The 21,365-nt window shown below is 31.9% G+C and overlaps 1 long non-coding RNA gene across 2 annotated transcripts in view; it reads right to left on the bottom strand.

Annotated features, from left to right (window-relative positions):
* The window catches only part of LOC129004928 (uncharacterized), a 67,120-nt gene extending 46,747 nt beyond the window's left edge, over positions 1-20,373 (bottom strand). For both annotated transcript variants that reach the window (XR_008491782.1, XR_008491783.1), the window contains exon 1: positions 20,287-20,373. This is a non-coding gene — a long non-coding RNA (uncharacterized LOC129004928). The remainder of the gene's footprint in view (positions 1-20,286) is intronic.
* Positions 20,374-21,365: the final 992 nt, after the last annotated feature.

Genomic DNA, 21,365 nt, shown 5'->3' on the forward strand with positions numbered 1-21,365 from the left:
AAGGATTACAGGCGTTATTTTAAAACAAATAACAGTCATAATTTATGATGACTTCAAAAGATTCGACTCAAAGATAATGGAAATACTCAAGATGTACCTAGGCCTACATAACAGATCAATGTGATCAATATTTCTTGTAAATATCTTATCATTTTTCAAAAGCTGATCTTGTTTTTAGTGTTTTCTATAAATAGCCTTACTCATAGCCGCATTAGGCTGTCCATAATAACGATTATAAATAAATAAAAAATCATCATTTCTATTTCTTCTTCTTGGTGGTGTTCTATGATTTTTCGATGTTTCCATAGTTTGCAAATCGGCTCTTTCAATGATTACTTAGAAATGCAACACAGTGTTGATTCAGTTTTCTTTTTAGTATATCAATTTATCCAGGATCTCTCGCTTTTTCCCATTGTAATATTTACGCCAACCCAAATTCAAATAGTAAATAGTTAATTTCAACCAAGTCAGTAAATGTTTGTAGCAAACTGTTTAATTAGCAAAACTTATTGACTGTTTACAATTAACACGTGTTCTTCTTCTCACTTTTAATTTCTGACAACAGCTGGAGTTTAATAACAATTTTTGTTTTTCATGTTAATCTTATGAAGAAATACGAAACTTTAAAGGGCCCCAGGGCCTCAATCTCAAATTATTTCCCCAAAAAGAAAGTTTCATGCACAACTTCACGTTACGCTCTTTCCAATTACACCAAAAAAATGTAAATCGGTTCAATAGTTTCGGAGGAGTAATTGTCACAAAAAACCTGCTTCCGTATTAAATAAGTATAATATATATAGATTAGTGATCATTGTAAAACATATTTACAATCCCTAAAATAAATTATACTAAAGGGATTGTAAATCTGTTATATTCAAGTATTCTGTAATGCGTATTCTTTAATATATTAAAGGGATTGTGTATCTGTTTTACAATAATCACTAACACACTTGAAATATCACTCATTAAAATAAATAAAATAATCACGTATTGATTTTCAGTATATACTACATATTACAGTATTTAAATTCATTGCCCCTCACTGTGGTATTACTTTAAATAGCTAGTTCAGACCCTGGTAAGATCAACCTAACATGTAACTATATTGGGTTTCAAATAAAGAACGATATTTATGAACGTCAAGTAATTGGACGCTCGGTGAAAAATGCTGACATACATTCACGAAAGCGGTGTAACCAATTTATCGTTTAGTAAACTCGGTTTTTTCTAAAACTAGTGCTGTATCGTCTGGATTCTAACCTAAACAAGTTTTTGGTTTTCAGCATCGGAAATTATTATGGTTCAATGCTATTTTATATTGAAGGACAATAAGTTTATCTTATTGTACAGTTATTTTCATCACTCTGTATTCGAAAATATCCCATTTCCATACAGCTGATATCTTCGAAAATCTTCAATTTCCATATACGAAAAACAAATAGTGATTAGCTGTATTTTCCTGACGTAAACATTACTTTTACTACACAAACAATACTTTGCCTGACATCAACAAAGTTACAACTGGTTCCCGGTTTAAGCCTTCAGTTTGGTGAATTAGTTTTTTTCATCGTGATAAAAATTATCGTTCAATACTCGTCACGGAAGTCCCATTTCGGGGTGAGATAGTGTTTTACATGCGAGTCGACTAGTAGTAAAATATACTATTTCCGTACAGAATACTTACGAGTGTGTTTATGATTTACACTGTCTGTTTAAACGAGTTATTTTAGAGTCCAATAAATCAATTAGTAGTGAGTGGAGGAATCATAGGTTTGTTTTTTTATCCAACGCGTGGTCTTTTTATTATCTAACGTTGAACTTTTTGTCAGCATCATTAATTCATAGCACAATGAAAAATGGCATCTGGGTCTGGAAACGCTCTTGCTTGGATACAAACCAGTGACCTTCAGATTTGAAGGCGAGCACTATAACCACTCGACTTTATGGGAAGATAAATATTTGGGTGTCATCAGGCTCATTTGTTGCCAAAGCTGCTAAGCTCACGATGTATTGACTTTCTGATTCCAAGCAGGAAAACTGTTATTTCACTATTATAGATGTTATCTTGTAATGTGCTAGGTGTGTTTGAAGGTAAAGAAATCTTCTGTTTCGTGTAAAAAAAAATGTTCCTTTAAACACATTATTTTAATATGATTTTAAGACGTGTAAAAAGAATCGTATAGCTAAGAAAGAATAAATAATAATAAAATACCAGAAATTAGAACAAATACATTTTATATTTCTTTACAGACAATAATGTGTTCCTCTAACATACTTTGTTCCTCCATATTATATGTATGTATACTGACGGGTGACATGTAGGTGACGCGATGAATACTTTGAGTAGACTTAACGATTACTGACACTGGATATTATTTAACAGTTTAAGGGTGAAACTTCGGGATAGGTATGAATAACGTTCTTTCAGGCACTGTATTTATTATTAACGTACAACAGTTACATCTGGTATCTGCTTGGTTCATACAAAGAAATTGAAGCATCTTAAGTAAATTTTCGAGTAACATACATCTTATTATGAAATATAATACTAGATTCACTTTTTTATACCTCATTATAAACACTGTTAGTATATTTTTACAGTAGTACATTGAAAGTTAACAATGAATATGATTTTAATTAAGAAGGAAGAGTGGTGACAGAATTTATTTCATTTCATTTCATTGCTGTTGTTAAAACACTAATAAATCATTGAACTCATCTAAATATATTTTTCCAGCCAAGACAAAAGCTAATTCCGCCTTACAAGCACCAGTTCACAATACTAATTGGACATGACTACAACTTTTATGCATATAAGAGCTAGATAAATTTTGTTTAATTTTATGTTAAAGACGACTGTGGTTGAATATTTTAGAGAATTTCCCTAATGATTAACTTAGTTTAAACATCAGCTTTTACTTTCCTCGTCAAAGAAGAAACAAGCAGACGAGTGTAAGCTTTGAGAACAATAAACACTTTATTTAGTTCTTCACCCAGTTTGACGTTTCCCTCAAAGTTCTCGTTTGCATGAGTGGTTCTCAAACTAGAAGTTTCATTTCTCGGAGTCTCAATATTTGTCTCTCAAACTAATAAGATCAATAAAAGGCTTCAATGATCGATACATTTTTTGTTAAACTATTTTTATTGTTGTTTTATTTTCAATACATTCACAAACAGTTCAAATTAAAATATGTCATAGAAGAATTCCAACTAACATAAACAAAAATTTATCAAATGGATGATAATGAAAATTGCATTCCGTTGATATCCTGAAAAGATTTCCATAAATTGCTCTCTAAGTTCATAAGCTGGTATGTTTATATCTGTATTACTGCATATTGTCTTTAATTTGCTCTATAATAATATCCCTATAGAGTAATTTAGGAAATGCAAGAATGTTAGCCAGCCTTGTCTATCGTATCTACTAGTCAACAACTTCGATGTTAGGTCATATTTTCAATTTAAATGGAAACCCTTGGAAACAATTGTGAAAAAACTAAACTGTAGAAAGTTGTTAATACTATTAACCATATGTAGAACATGGTATTTTGATGATAAAACTTTGAGTAATTCATGAAATGGTAAGCTATTAATCCTTTGAACAACCAGTATTTGTTTTACACATTATAATTGCATAAATATCCACTGTAAAATAAGTACATAATCATTATTTGAAATGTTAAATTCAATATGTGACACAATTCATACTACTGGTCCAATATCTCCAACTGGTATAATTCAATCTTCATAAATTCCAGCATAAATTATGCAAAATTAATAATTTTGAAAAAAATAGATTCAGAATATGCTAAAAAAAAGCTGGTCTATAAGCTTAACCTTTGATATTATTTTACGCAACGATTGAGTAAAGATAGTGTTAACGACACGAGTAGAAAATTTTATAACTTCTACGAGTATGAGTTGCGTACAACACTTTACCTACGACAGTATTTTAATTATTTAAAATCACTACTCAAAACTTCCAAGAGAGGTTATGTTTTCATTACAACCTCTCATTGTGGCAATTTAATTTGGCTGACAGTGATGCAGCGAAACATTTTACCAAACACTACAGTAATTGCACCACTCAACAATTAAATTGGCCTGAACAGCTGATTAGTTGAAGTTTGAATCATTACAATTTTACTCCTTCTCTCTCAATCCTTGAACTTCATTTACAATTATCAACCGTGTTTTTGTGAGTAAAACTATGCTGTTATGAAAGTAAACAATGCTAATATGGGAAACCTTTACAAGAATTCTAAGAACTGATCTGAAACGACTACTTAAAAAAACGGTCGTAGGTAATAGTAGTTTAAGCCACGATTGCGTAAAGATAGTGTTAACGACACGAGTAGAAAATTTAAGGTGCCTTGGCGAGTGCCTTAAAAACTTCTACGAGTGTCGTTAACACTATTTACGCGAGTTGCGTACACTACTTTACCTACGACGGTGTTTCAATTACTAAAAATCACTACTCATAACTTCTATGAGAGGTTATGTTTTTGTTTATAACCTCTCATTGCCACTGACAGTGATGCAAGGAATCAGACACTAATTCACTAATTGTACCAATCAACAATTAAATTGGTTTTGAACAGCTGATTAGTTGAATTTCGAATCATAATACTTGAACCTCATTGGTCCGTTACCCGTGTCGTTATGAGTAAAACTATGCTGTTATGAAATTAAAAACAATGCTGTTATGAGATACTTTTCAATCCTAAGAACTGTACTGAAACGGCTACTTTAAAAAACTGTTGTAGGTAAAAATCTTTATAAACGAAAAATCCTTTTACGAAACATGAAAATACGATCTGCACTCACCGTACTAAGTGGGATGCAAACTTACGCATGATCTACTCAAATAAATTTATTTGTTTAAATGAACTGCTAGGAATTACATAAACTCCTCGGCTACAATATCCATGTAAGTCATCTTATCTATATGGTCACCAGGAATAGTCGTTTACCACTAAGGTGCTTATATTATATGAACAGCATTAGAGGCATAGCAGACCATCACAATATTGATTCAATATTGGGAGGTGAGGACAAAGCTTTATGCTTCACCACACAGTGTTTCTCCATTTTGTCTGATCAAATTAGTGGGTAAATTTGCATAAATACACGTAATGATCGCGGTACATTAATGATTTGGTCTAATAATATTATTTGTAACATTGAAAAACGTTTCGTTAACTGATGTTCAGAGTTGTGTCACATGATTTACACTCGTTCTGTTATCTATTACCACTGAACTGCGTGCGAAGTTAATTCAAAATACAGAATGGAGGAGTTAGGTACACACCTGGCTAAAACTAATGTGAGCCAATTACAAAACTATTACTTTTACAAAGTAATAAATTGTAATGACAAAAGTAATAGAATAATTTAAACAGAAAAATGTTTTTTCATTCATAGGTTCAAAATTATAATACTAAGTTTGGGCTCACCTTAAAATATATGTTTTTATTTTTAATGGTACTTTCCATAATGTCTTTAGGAGTTAAAATCACCAAAAATACTTAAAACATCAACGTTTTCACGTAAATCCTTTTGTAGAGCATATTTATAAATTCTCTACACATAGTATGTCTACTTAGGATTAACAAGTTTAGATTCGCCACGTGAATATGTAACTCAGAGTCAGTGATCCACTAAGTCTTCCCAGGAGGATTACGTTGGAATACGGTATTTCAATCTTCAAAGGATTTGCATTTCAGTTTTGCTATTTAACCACATAACGTTTAGCCAAATTGACAGAATGGCTGGGAAATCACGATTGTAGTTGTCCAGGTCAGGTGCACCCTGACAGACGTTTCCTGTTGATCTAACGATCAACCTACACAATTTGCTTATTTTTTTGTAAACCTATTCTTTAATATTTTAGTAATACCTAATATTAATAAATTAAACTTACGTACTTAAATCCAAAACCAGTGTGGATTTAATATGTTTAGACTATAACGTTCCCATTAAATATTATATAAAACTATTTAGAACGGATTACACCTGCTCAATCATGACATTTTCGTTAAAGTTTGCATTTTATATCGCAGCCTAAAGCTAGTTTAATCCTGTACAACCTGTTTGATAAAAATATATTCCAAACTCAGAATTTCTTTGATCACAGTGCCCCCCCCCCCTGTGAAAAGTACCTATACAGAGTGTCCCAGACCACCCGGCCGGCTTCTATAGCTCCAATATGAAAGCAAATAGAAACCTAATTGCAACTGGAACCCCCTATTTGACCCCAAGATTTTGGGGGTGGGGGTGGTTTTTGGGAAATCTTCAAATGTAACGGGGGTCGTGTTATACCTCATTTTAACAGTTTTTGAGTCCTGAGTATTTTAGTGGAGAAAACTTTAAATTATCTTCATCCCTATTTACAGGGTGTTCAAAAACGTACAAAAAATATACCTTTGAATTACTTTTCAAAGAGGTGGAATTTCGTGGGGGGGTTCAAATTTTGATAACACTTTAATTGCTAAATGAGATTTCAAAAAACTCTGGTTTTCAACTCGTTCCCTAACTTTTTGCTTATGTTACGCATTTTCAAACTTTTTGAAGTTTGAAAAGCTGTTATCTCAAGATTTTCAAATGGCAACATGGGTTTCATTACAAACCAAATTGTAGCCCTTAAAATTAGCTACGATTTTTGTAGGGTATTTAATGTTTTTGGTATCTTTATGGTTTAAAAAGTTGTAGCGAAATTAGTGTATTTTAATGTTTTATTAAATGGTATTCAAAGGGTTTGCTGTTGTAAATGTGTACGTCTAGGTCTCGAATAAAACTTTACAAAAGGAATCAAAAGCATGATAGCTTAGTTACAAATAGGTAAGTAAAACTTCAGCAATGCCATGAGCTATCACCAATATGATTGATGATCCAATAATCAAGTTTGATCCATCTATCTTGAGCACGACGTGTCTGGACCTGTTTGTGTCATTGACTGAGTTACATCTATTTATTGTTACAATGGTACATTTGAATTGAATCTGCACTAAGCGCAACATTGATGTCTCAGTTTATTATTATTTGTATATTCCTGGAAAGATTTCCTATAATTGTAATTATAGTTACAAGTGTTTTTATCAATATGTATGATTATATTTTAATTGGAAAGTACACTTTGTTGGTTTCATTTGGTTCAATTGTCATGTTTCAACTTGTATGCTATCATCAAAACCATACAACTACAGTACTTATAAAACCGAAGTATAATAATGATATAATAACTATCCTAACAGCTCATACTGTATCCAAGCTAAAAAATTAAATTATCTAAAATAAGTGTGTATGTTCTTTATATTTCTTAAGTTTGCCATAAATATGATGATTGCTTATCATCATCATCATCATTCTAAGCACGCTTAATATGTCCTGCGATTAGATTTTGTATGCGTCATAGACTTATCGACTGTATGTGGTTCTAATGTATGTGGTTTATGATTAGAATTGCATTGCTCTGGTCAATCTTTGAATTACGTCACGACGTCATATGATCAGCAAATTTTGTGTTTGTCCATTCGTTAAGGTTCGATTGGTTTCTTTTGAATCATTAATATATGTAAATTATTGTGGCCAGTTTAACCAGTTTAATCAATATATGTTTACCAAACTCAGTACACCAAACTCAGTTAATCAGGATATTGCTGATTTAAAGTACTGTATAGGCATTGTCATTATGTGTATGCATTTTGTTGTAGCACTGTATGTATGTATACGCGAGGCTTTAAGAAGTATAAAACAGGATGTGGCGTAGCAATAGTGCACTTTAAAAGTAATTGATTAAAAATTAGTATTTATTAAAACTTATACGTGGTATACTAAATTTGGTAATTGTTTTTTTTACTATAGTATCAAACAATACAAACATATCACTTGCTGACCGTCAATCAGCTCAAATGTTTTGTTGAAATTTGGGAAAATTTCATATTTTTACTTATTTAATTTATCCAGAACATAATATAAAGACACGCTATGTTTATAAGCCACCCCTTAGTTCATTAGTACCAACACAGCCGTGTTTCCATAGAAATCAAATTGTAAACAGAATGTAACGTCTCTTTTGCTGGCTTTAACATCTTTAAAAACTCCCCCTGCTTTTATCGAGGTTTGCAAAAGGGTGCGCTTGGTTTTCTAAGGTCTACTCGAATACATTTGAAATACGAAGGTAGGTAAATCTTAAAAGCTTTTTGTAAAAGAGTTAAGTAAAAAATACCGACAGAAACCTAATGCAATCAAACGGTTGCATATGTAATACGGTATTAAATAACTGTGGTAGGTAAATAAATTATTATTATCAATGTATGATATAACGTTAAAGCACTGTTTAATTAGTAAAATTCTAATGACATGAAATTGTTTCTTAATTAAACATTATCTGAATAAACTAATCAGGTCACTGTATGCACCACAACTTAAATACCTCACCAAATCACGAACAACTTTATTATGTTACAAGCTAAAATTCTTGCTGTTGTTTCTCAAAAATAGATGATTATACATAACTCAAAATCATAATTATTACTCATCGAATCTCACAATGTATTACCTTGCATTTATTTTGTTCTCCAAAGTCCTATATCTCTAAATAAATATACTAATAATTAGTAAACTTATCGTCCAGATTGTTTAAATCGCCACAAGTGGTCGTCAGACTTCAACGTAGCACATTGCTGTAGATAATGGCTACTTTCTATGACATATTATAACACAATGCGTTTAACTTAATTCATGAGTCCTTATATGAAAAGTACGAAATCAATTGATATTCTCTGTGTAGAAGGGCAAAGACAATATTCTTATCTCTACTACCAAAAAAACACCCTATACAAAAATTAAATGATTAAGCTCTAAAACTTCAACTTCTTTGGTTGTTAAAAAAATATTTTATTACGCTTTCAATAAAAAAATGAGAACTGAAAATATTGCTTGCAGTTTATTATTTTTTCACATTGTAAAATTAACGTGGTTTTATACAGTAAACCAAGAAGAGAGTTAATATAAAATATTTAAATATGGGTTTCCTAATTAATGATGTTATAATTCATTATTACACCGGTATGGATGTAGTTACGTATTGTTTATACAGAGGAAACAAAGCTGGAAGTATCTACATGATCAAATTATTTGTCAAGAGTTACGTATCTTCCAATATCTATCAAGACTAAGTCTTGCATTGCTCTCATAAAGGAAACCGGAAAACTCTTCGACTTTGAAGCCATTGAATAATGTAAATAAATCGGTTATTAAATAGGCCTAAGAATTGTAAATAACCTATATTGAGGATCACACAGTTAAGTACGTTTACTTTTTAAGCTGATATTATACGTCATTTATAGTACATAATTATAAATATTTCAAACTATTCTTCTTTTTAAACAAATCATACCTTAGACTTATGTATGGTTCTATAAGTAGTTATTTAAACATCATATTTAATGTCATTAAAATAACATCAATGAACTTATGTCAAAGGTCAATTCACATTATCTTTGCTTGAATTATATCATAAAATAAAACTATATGGATGGGTTTTTAGTAACCAATTACTTTAAAGCTTTGTAAAAGTCACACTTTTGTATATATTATAATACCATTACAACAATTGCAGTAGCGATTTTTTTTACTAAAAATATTTTAAACTTCATTAGAGGTTTAATACCTTCGATCAAATATATAATGAAACGTGTTATACAGTACTTGTGTTATACAGTTATGTATACGTCAAATTCACTAAAGTTCAGTCACTGAATACAACTGCGAGCTACCTTATTCCATTGTAAAACATAAGTCCCTTGCAACGGTTGAAAAAAGGCGAAAAATGACATTCTGGCTTTAATAAAAATACAACAGAGAGTAAAGCCCGGATTATAGGTTAAACCCCTCCAGTCAGATAAGTCTTTACACTGGGTGAACGTATCCCGCATCAGCAACAGTCCGTCGGATATATTAAAGAATGAATTTTGTGATAGTACTTCGATTTAGTGGCAAATATTTTTATTTCCTCCTTGTACGTTAAGCTGTTTTTCCGTAATCAATTTGAGACACCTCTCGTGGTTGTATAATTAAATTAATGTCATATATAATTTTGTTTATGTTTCTGTTATTTTACTGTACAGTTGAATTTATTTTATGTTTTAGCTGACAACCTAACAGGCGGTAAATATTGCAGGCTTATTTATAATAACAGTACTACGTTATCTATAAAGCACGGTTTACAATTTCATATACAAAAAGCCTTTAACAAGGTGTTCAGTTTGAATGCAGATTTAGTGGTACTTTATTTAATTACTGGGTCAAAATCCATTATTTGCCCACAACTCCAAATTTTTTTAATAAACCTTTACTATTATTTATACCATTAGTAAGGTTAGTAGACAGGAATGTAAACGAGCCTTTCAATAAACACAACAATCACATGGTTACATAATTTAACAGCTATATCGTTTAAGTCGTAGGTATATATAGTTCAATAACAAAGGTACTATGGAATGGTTCCCAAGTAGTTGGACGACCTAATGATTTATCACCAATATATGATTGATGACTCAGTAATCGAGTTTGATCCATCTATCATGAGCGAGACGTGTCTGAACCTGTTTGTGTCATTGACTGACTGAACTAAAGATGTTATCACATCTGTAGTTTATACATATGTAGAATCGTGTCTGATATAGAAGTCAATTTATTCGAGTCACATTTCTCATGTTCTTAAGAATATTAAAAACAAATTAACGGTGTAATCGTAAATACTGTTGATGCAACCAGCGAAGATGCAACACATTTGTTAAATTATGTTGTTAATATGTTTTAGAGAATTTTAATAAGACAAATAAAATATCGGTATCAGCAATCTGACACATACTTTCTCCCAAAAGCTTGTCAAGAACCTTTATCATGGGTAGGAGTAACTATGATAGTTTATATTCACAAAAGATGCAATAACTTTTGAACCGTAATTGTTACAGCAATTTGGGGGTGGCCCTATATTGTTTAGAATTATAAGGACCATAACAAATTAATTTTATAGTTTATTTTTGTATAATTATTTTGTTTTGATAACCTTCGTTATTAATAAAATCAGATTTTTTATTATTTTGTGGGAAATTAACACTTTTAGTGGGGTCTAAAAGCTGCATATGATGGCAGAATATTTCAGTTCTGGCAGAGAGGCTGCAATTTTAGGTGGTTATAGTATACAAGTTTCTGAACCTAAAACCGCCCAGACCCCAATTTTTAAGGACCTCGGTCGTCCGTAATGACGTCATCAAAATGGCGGCCGTAAGAGGATGCTGGGTCCCCATGAATTGGCTATAATGACCGAATGCCTGAACCGATTTTCATGAAATTTGGCACACAAGTGCTTGAATACATTATCTCGGCCTGGGTTGAAAATGGTCAAGTTTCATCAAAGTCATTTCAAAATGGCGGCTGTTCAAAACTAAACAAAATTATGAGGAAAATAATTAATTGTGAATTGTTTTATACAGGGTGAGTTTCAAATGAGTTCCCCCCCCCTCTACTTTTTTATACATTTCTTATGATATCAACTCCGAACCAGGTCAGATAATTGTAGAGTAGCGAGTACTTCATTTTGACTTGGTTTTATTTTATCCGTTTTTTGTTATCAAGCTTTCTTGATAAAATATAACAATTATTTTGATTTAAAATGTCAATATTTCAAAAACCAAATATGACAATGAAAAACGGATTGCGGCATTGAATTCAACATAAATAAGTAGTTCACAATGATGGGTCACAACACCACCTTCATATTTAAAATAATTTATCACACTTCAAAATGGCGGATCCAAGATGGCGGCTGAAAAAAATACATCCGTCATAACTGAGTGAAAATAGGTCAACAATGAATGGTGGTGTCCACTTATCTTTATCTAGCACTATTTTGAGATTATGGCCTTAGTTTGTAAATGCACAATGTTATAATGGACTAAAAATAACGTTATAAAAAGTTCTCATAACTTTAGAATGGATCAACATTCTTTTAAACGGATTGCAGCATCGTATTTAGCGTAAAAGTCTTGTTTGAAACGAAGGGTCACAACCCTACCTTTACATTTGAAAAAATAACTTTTTATCCAAAATGGCGGATCCAAGATGGCGGCCAAAAATTTAAACCCAGTCAAAATGAAGTACTTACTACACTAGAATGATCTGACATGGTTTAAAGTTGATAGCTTAAGAAATGTATAAAAAAGTATGGGGGGAACTCATTTAAAACTCACCCTGTATAAAACAATTCACAATTATTTTCCTCATAATTTTGTTTAGTTTTGAACAGCCGCCATTTTGAAATGACTTGATGAAACTTGACCATTTTCAACCCAGGCCGAGATAATGTATTCAAGCACTTGTGTGCCAAATTTCATGAAAATCGGTTTAGGCATTCGGTCATTATAGCCAATTCATGGGGACCCAGCATCCTCTTACGGCCGCCATTTTGATGACGTCATTACGGACGACCGAGGTCCTTAAAAATTGGGGTCTGGGCGGTTTTAGGTTCAGAAACATGTATACTATAACCACCTAAAATTGCAGCCTCTCTGCCAGAACTCTCTGCTACCCAACCTGACTATTTACGGAAATGGGATTTGTACCATTTTGTTCAGAATTTAAAGGACTATAAAATAATACATTTGTATCAAGATCGTTTTGGGCCATTTTTAATAAAATCTGCTTTTTCCGTTATTTTATGGGTTTTATGCAAAAATCACCGTTAAAAAGTTTAAGAAAAAAATAAAAAAAGACCTAGAGATACCATGAATACCCTACATACCAAATTTCATCAAAATCGGACAACAGGTGTGGTCAGTAGTTCTGTACACATCCACACATACACACACACAGACATCACTTCGAAAACCACTTTTTTTGGGTTCAGGGGGAACCAAAATGGATATATCCACTCAAAACTCAAACCAAAAAATTTTGACTAAACCATGCTTTCTCCATATGTACCAGGGGGAGAAAATAAAAATAAAAACGGGTTGAAACTGGAAATTAATCACTCAAATTACAGATTTTAATCCAAAACATCAAGAATAGTCAAAAGTAAACGTGCTGAGAGGATGAAACATCTGGCATTTAAATAAAAATAAGTTATGAAATTGTGGACCAATTCAATTAAGTTGTAATATAATTATTTTTTGTTTCGGAGAAAATATTCATTTCAAATTTATATGTAACTGAATACTTTGTAAAATAGAGTGAGAGACAGGTATTTCCACATGCCCTTCATTCTTTGAGGAATGTAAAATCTCTTCCGTTATTTATAACAAGGTTAACAGCACTCCTGCAATTCCAAAGAGGCTTTTAGTGGTTACAGTTTCATGTTCACCTGTTAACGGAAATATTACTTCAAAATGTGACATTTTTCATCATACTTATTTAAATATTACAACTGACCAACAATAAGTAAAACAAACCTTTTCTGCACGGGACTATTTAGACTGCGTACCCTTTTAAGGATAATTATAAATTAACAGTGATGACTACTAATGGTTTTAGAATTTTGCTTATTAAATAAATCGATTTAAAACTATAAATAGGTATAACACTATAGATAATTCACTTTTATAGGAATCCCCTCGAATTTCTCTCAAATTTACCTTTATACCAATACAGAGGTCCATGAAGTTAGCGTACAAATATTAGCGTACGCACTTGGTAAATTTGAAAAAAATGTGCTGGCAATTCAAATCAATCAATTCAATCTAATTTTTTCGTAATATATCCATATAATTTCTTCTCATTTCATATAACATTCCGGTTTAAATCCTTCAACCCATTTTATCATATGAAATAGCAGCCAACCTTCTGACATAGGTATTAAAATCCGATAGTAAGTAAAAGTCTGGATTATAGATCTGAATTTTAAATCCCTCCTGTCATTTAATCTGTTATGCTATCGGATCCTATTCCGTATTGATGTGGCCATGTGTCTGGAAAAAGATTAAATTAATTCTTCCTATTTCCATAACTCGGAACTTTAATTTAAGTAGGCACTACTCTTGAAGAATACAAATAATCATTTTTTAAGTAATTTTTATTTACAAACTAACATAAATCAATAAAACAAATTATTAAATATTTTTAACAAGGGTGTTAAACAAAATTGACAATAATAGCTATTTATGTTTAAACTTAAATTTAAGTATATTTACTCAGACATTCGTACACTATCAAATAGATAATGTGTATTAATTTGGCAAAAAGTATAAAACACTTGGCAAAAACACAAACTAGGAAGAATTTTGACACTCACGTTTAAAACCCAACAAATTTTACTTTATGACAGCAACACATTCATTTTGTTGTTTATGTTTATGTCAAGTTTGTAGTTTGCCTTTTAGTAGTGGTACTGCACACACTAGTTGTCATTCAATCTACAATGACCACACTAACATGCCGCAAGAGATTAGGTAGTTGCAACACTTCACTGATTTAACAGCAATATAAGACTGATGATTCGGTAATCGAGTTTTATCAATCCATCAAGAGGACGACGTGTCAGAACCTGTGTGTGTCATTGACTGAGTGAACTGAAAATGTTACAATCCCATCTGCAACTTTGACCCACCTTCCTCGTACCTATACGTATGGACTTAGAATTTAGCACAATATTTATTGCTCCTAAAAAACACACGTTTTACATTTTATTGTAACATAATATCAAATTGGGATGAAGAGAATTTGATTTTTAATTCATCATTACGTAATAAAGGGTACTCATATCCAGCATCTATTTAATCTCCAGCATGCAAAAGTAGACAGTGATAAATAACTAAGACTTAAATGAATGTTTTTAAAACAGTTGAACAATAAATGACGTTGAAATTCAAGGAGTAAAGTGATTGCGCCATTTTTTCAATGTTAAAAATGTTTAAATTTTTAAGATAAAATAAGTTTTTGAAAATCTTTTAGGTTGTAGACATCTTGTAAACGTATAATGTTCTGATTATTTACACCATTTCAAAAATAATCTGCACCGTATGAGATTTTGTTTTATATAGGTATATACAGGGTGATTACCGAGAAACGCATGGTTTTCAAATAACGAGTACTCAGGCAATTCAGAGAAAAAAATGTATTTATGAAAGGAAAATCAGTGTACACAATATGCAATTTCAAAATAAAACTACTTACAGTTTAGTGTTTAAAAATTACATCTCTAATATGGTCACCTTCTGCTTGGTATGGAATTCCTTCATCAAACATTCCCTACAAGAGTTTTCACACGTTTTGGTGATATCACTTGCCCTTCTCACTCACCGGATAATACTCGTACAATTCCAGATTTCTTTCTATGGGTTTTTTTTATCTAGAGTTTACATAAACAAACCTCAAACATTACAGGAACTTAAAGAAGCTATTCGTCAGGAAATCTACGCCATTCCTACGGACATGTTAGGAAAATCCGTAGCAAGTTTTAAGGAACGCCTTCAACACTGTATCCAAGCAGAAGGCGACCACCTTAGAGATGTAATTTTCAAACACTAAATCCTAAGTAATTATACTCTGAAATTGCATATTGTGTACACTGTTTTTCCACTCATAAATATATTTTTTTCTCTGAATTGCCTGAATACTCGTTATTTTAAAAACATGCGTTTATCGGTAATCGCCCTGTAGCTATATTGGTGAGATAGCGACGATCAACAGTTTGAGATAAATTAGATTTTAGTTCATATTATATAAAACTGAATAGGGTACTACTTGTAAAATAGAGGGGGAGCTGGGTATATCCACATACCTCTTGTTGTTTGAAGAATGTAACATCTCTTCCGCTATCTTTAACAAGGTTAACAATCTCCTCGTTGCTTTCAGTGAAATCTGCAATCTCATGTTTTTGTAAGCTAACATAAAAGTTGAGGTAATATTTTTTCTAAAATCTGTTATGAAATAATTATTATTCCTCAAAAGGGACAAATTTAAATTTTGCTATTTTCATTTATTGTTCTTATTTTAACAAATGTTTAATATATTTTTTGTAAACAAAATTTAAATACAACATAAAATGTTAACTATTTGTATTATTCGCTATCAAATCCACACTTAAGTTCTTGCGTATTAAATATAATTTATCTTTGTCTAACTATCACTGCCAATATACTGTAGAATATAAGATTATCTTTATAAACTACAATTTATCTTTAATAATATTTAAAAATCCAACAAAATATCCTTATGGTTTAAAATATAAGGAACACTAGCTATCTTAACCTCATATAATTTGAAAGTGGGTCTGTAAAATAAAGTTTCGAAGTCGGCGTAAGAGCCTGGAACACGCTAGTACTCCAGGAAATTGATATTGATATTGCATTATAACTGGAACGCTTACTGTACTTCGGTTTCCTGGCCCAATAACCTAGACCTAGACTTTTCCCACCAAACCTCTAGTAACAAAGTCTTCTTTCGATCATAAAATAAATAATAAATAAATAAAAAATAAAAATATTACCTGTCAATTTGTAGTTTTATTCAGTTTTATTACTTTTTTTAATACTCCGTGAAAGAAATCTATTTGATATGACAGACGCCTTAGTCTATTATCCTTTTCATGTGAATGTAGGTGTATTTTTCTGTTCTATTGGTTAGAATAATAATATCTTCCTTCCACTTATTTAAGCTAGATACGGTTAAAATTTTTTACTTAACTGTGAGAAAATTTACGGCAATGCGAAACGTTCCTTAATGAAGGGAAATATTAAACAGGAAAACCGTCAAATTTCTGACCGTAACCAATGCTATTTCCATTTTCTGAAACCCCTGAAAATGTAGAAGTCCCTTCCTATTAATATTTTAACACGCTTGTGTTATATGTGTTACGTGTTGATTTCAATATTTAAAATGATGGTAAACCAAATGTGATTCCACATTTTATTACAAATTGAAATTGCCTCCAGCGTACGAATAATCCGTATTTAGAAAAAGAGACTTCCTGTCAATTTTTCTTATCAAGTTTTCAAACAGATTTTCATCAAGATATTGGATTTGAGAGAGACCGGGTGTCGGGTGAATACTAAGATCCAGCAAGGGTTTGACGGGCTCGGGGCGATGATTTGCCTTTGCTCACTTTGAAACAGACGGCAGATTGCAGACCTCCGTGATCCCCAGTCAAGATTAGAGGAAGAGGGTTTGCTTAAACCGTCTACACAGTCTGTATGCATCTCAGATTCATCACATTTCATGTTTATGATATAATAAAAATAACTATTACGGGATAAATGAAATTGCGCTAGTAAAATACTTAGTACGAATTGTGTGTTTTTTTTTTCAAATCGCTTAACTGCTGATGTTAAATATAACGGTTTATTAAATCGAATGGCTGAAATTCATTAACTAAAACCACTAAGCAATCTACTAATTATTTTCAAAACCACTATAGTCTTACATTGATAATTGACTAATTATGAATTTACCTTACGCCTGACACTACCATGGATTTAAATTCTGAATGGAATGCGAAATTATTATTTCAATGTATTAGTGTCATTTATTAAACTACTCGCATGGTGAAATTAATAAGGATAATTATAATAGTTATTTAATAACAGTATACGTCTCTTCATTCAAGATTTGAAAACTGGAATTTTTTAACTTTCCTATTAAAACAACCAAATCGTTTGACTGTACAAATGATACTACGGAAACAGAGTATAACGTATTGTTAGTTACATTACATTTAAGAGACATTATAGTGATACAAAGCATTCAAGAAAACTCCAATATCAATATCAATTTCGCAAAGTACTTGCATGCTTTGGGCGCTTTACCCCAATTTCGTAACTTTATTTTACTGACCCACTTCTATACTGTTCACAGATTACTTTCAAAACTCCACCCATTTATAAATCATTTGGACAAGTGACTTGCATTTTTTTTTTATTTTTGATTTTGGTTTGATCAAACACTACTAAGAATTGTCAACGGATTAAATATTAGTATACAGGGTTAGGCAAAGGTCTGGAACTCCCCAGTTAACTTTTTAACGCGTTTGCCGTAGGAAAACCAAACTCGGCACATATTTACAACATAAGAAATTAAACTTTTTCATAAAAGTTACAGCTTTGCCCCAGCCCCCAAAATGGGGTATTTTGGGGACAGTCCCAAATTTTCAAATGTAAACACCCATCATGTGACCCCTCATTTTAAAGGGTTTATCAAGGAGAATTGAATTGCGCAATTCAGAGGTCAATATCACACCCCTAATCAAATTGGCAACAATTTTAATTTAAGATGAGCAAGCAAGATAAAGTCTGCACACCCCCAGTGAACTTAATAACGTGTAGCAGCGGGAAAACCAAACCCGGCACATGTTAAAAAAAATCACTTTTTCATTAAACTTAAAACTTGCTTCCGGCCCCCAAAACGATGTATTAAGGGGGCAGGGCCAAATTTTCAAATGTAAACACCTGTCATGTGAACCCTCATTTTAAAGGGTTTCTCAAGACAAATTAAATGGCGCAAACTAGAGGTCAATATCGCACCCCTAATCAAATGGTTGCCATTTTGATTAGTGGTGTGATATTGACCTCTGGTTTGCGCCATTTAATTTCTTTTGATATACGCTTTAAAATGAGGGGTCACATGATAGGTGTTTCCATTTGGAAATTTGGGGCTGCCCCCAAATACACCAATTGGGGGCCGGGGAAATTTGTAACTTTGATGAAAAAGTGCGATTTCTTATGTTGTAAATATGTGCCGAGTTTGGTTTTCCTACTGCAACGCGTTAAAAAGTTAACTGGGGGATTCCAGACTTTTGCCTAACCCTGTATAAGGCCAAACAGTTTGTCAGGCCATTCCTGACCAGTATGTTTGGGCAATTCGTGATTGGCTATTAATTGATGATAGTTTACATAGGTCTACGACAAAAACAATTAGGGCCGAAGTTGAAGACAATACTGACGTCAAAAAAAACTTATAATTTGTAAAAAATGTGTTTGACTTTTTTTAAGTGAGGAACTACGAATTTATTTTATTTAGTATTTAAAAGTTTCGTCTGCATTTTTCAAACAAACTGTTCTCTGCAATATTTTTAGTATTGTCAAATAGTGTACTTACTTTTTAAGAGAACATCTTGTATAATGTTGTTAGTTGAGTAGAGTACAGAAAAATTCAAAACTGCAGTTGCAGTTAAACTGCAGTTAATGCAGTTGCGAAGTTAGGGAAAGATTTGACTGTTTAAGTTTCTACCGCAGGAAATGATGGAATCTAAAAGAATAAATATTCTAACAAAAAACATGTAAGCTGATTCAACCAATTAATCGTTGAACTGTGATTGAGTTAAACTCTATTAAACTATAAAAACATTTTTTGTCCTAAAATATAGCACTTACCACAGACTGGCCAAAAGGTCTTTTCTAGGTGAGGGATGAATCCCAGAAAGGTGCTTTTAAGTTAGATTTTTTCAGAATATTAAATTGTACCAATATCAAGAACAAATTGTATAGATAAATTATTTTAGTTTGAAGTATAAACATGTTTATAGTGTTGTAAACAATACAAACATATAAATACATTTAATGATTGGTAATTAATGTTAACAAGACACTGTGAACTATGTTCTAAAAAACGCCTTTCAAATTACAATTATTTGCCTAAAAAGTTTGGTTATTATTGGTGATACATGGCTGGGAATAAGTAAAGCTCCAATAGCAATTGAAAAATATTTAAACAAAGATACAAAACCTGTCTGATATAATCCAACTAAATAAAAATCAAGTGTTTTCTATGCCGAAATAATTATTCTCTTTAATATGATAATGTAATGGTTTCTGTATTTTTAAATTAATATTAACTTGAGTAATAATATTAGCAAAAATAAAATGTTGGTACGACCTCAATTATTATTATTTTTATTTAAAATTTTCTTCCGTTTTATAATAATTGAAAAAACCCTTTTATTTTGCCTTAAAATTTGATTTCGCTTACATTTAAAGACAAAAAAATAAATGTAGATAGAGATGTTTTTAAATTGACAGAAAGATTTAAGAAAATTGACAAGTAGAGTATCGTATAAAAAAATCATTGTGCAAAAGATTGTAATTTAACGCATTATTACTGTAGTTTAAAATTACTTAATTTATAGAAAATAAAGCCCAAAACTTATAAACATATATCACCCACGGTGAATGCTAACCTACATTCCGCTTCGAACCAATATGGAGCACAGATACCACGGCGTTTTGGTCTGTTGGTGCAGGCACTACTTACAATTCAACACATAACATAATATATATGATCGCGCCTTACCAGTATCCACGCAGCACGCACTACACTCACCACTACAAGTCAGCACTGCCTGCACACCGATGACGTCACAGACACCCGCACTGTAACAATGCTCGATGCTACTGAGCTCTGAGTGGCGCCCTCGTCAGGGTTGCCACCCTCGCAAACCCATATTTCCCTCCCTCCCCCAATTTTCCCTTCTATTTACTGGAACCGAACAGGTGTTGAGGGTGCTTTCACGGTATTGTTTATTGATTCCGTCTCCCAAAATGACACACGATGGTGTTAATTAGATCACCAGTCAGAGTTTGGTTGTTCACACTTCCCTCTCGTGTTCTCGATTCCAATGTTTCTCACACAAACACTCTTCCTATTTTATAATATTAAAAATAATTAGGATCAACAATACTCTTATAGTGTTGCATGACATTTAATAGAGATGGTATCGTATATTTTGTATAATAAATTCATTCAAAATCTGTATGTAATAATTATGAAATCTGTCATATAAATTAAAGTGAGAGACTATAAAATGCACATAATCAACGTAAGTAGGGCTAAAACTGCAAAAAAGTATAAAGTAATTTAAAAGAAAGACATCAACACAAAACATTATCTTGACTGAGCTCACCTGGGATGTTCAGCTATTGAACTTATAATTTAACACTTTTGTATTAATTACGCCTACTATCTCGGAAACGCGTTTGGCAGCAATCAGGTTAATATACTTGTCTGTTTGAGACTCCACACTAAAATCTGGAATCATCAATTTAAAAAAATAATTTATGATTGATTATTTCTTATTACTATAGGCATATCGCAGTGTAGAAGTAATTTTAATCGGGTCTACTACTTTCAAAGAATATTTATTTCAACCAACCAACTGTGAGGTCACATATCTGTATTCCTATCTTGTAAAGAATGCCTGGATGAAATAATCATTCTTGGAAAATTAGGTTCACTGCGCCAGTTGGGAAGCTGTGACTAACGTCAGAATTTATACACTTGTTTAACACTCGACCCAAAATTACAAGTACTGTCACTGCTCTTAAGCTAATACATTGGTAACCCTGTCTGTTTTACTTCATTGCTGATTGATT

The sequence above is a fragment of the Macrosteles quadrilineatus genome, unplaced genomic scaffold (assembly GCF_028750875.1).
Source record: "Macrosteles quadrilineatus isolate MER2022 unplaced genomic scaffold, UCM_ALF_1.0 Scaffold_13__1_contigs__length_4303367, whole genome shotgun sequence".
NCBI classification, from domain to species: Eukaryota; Metazoa; Arthropoda; class Insecta; order Hemiptera; family Cicadellidae; genus Macrosteles; species Macrosteles quadrilineatus.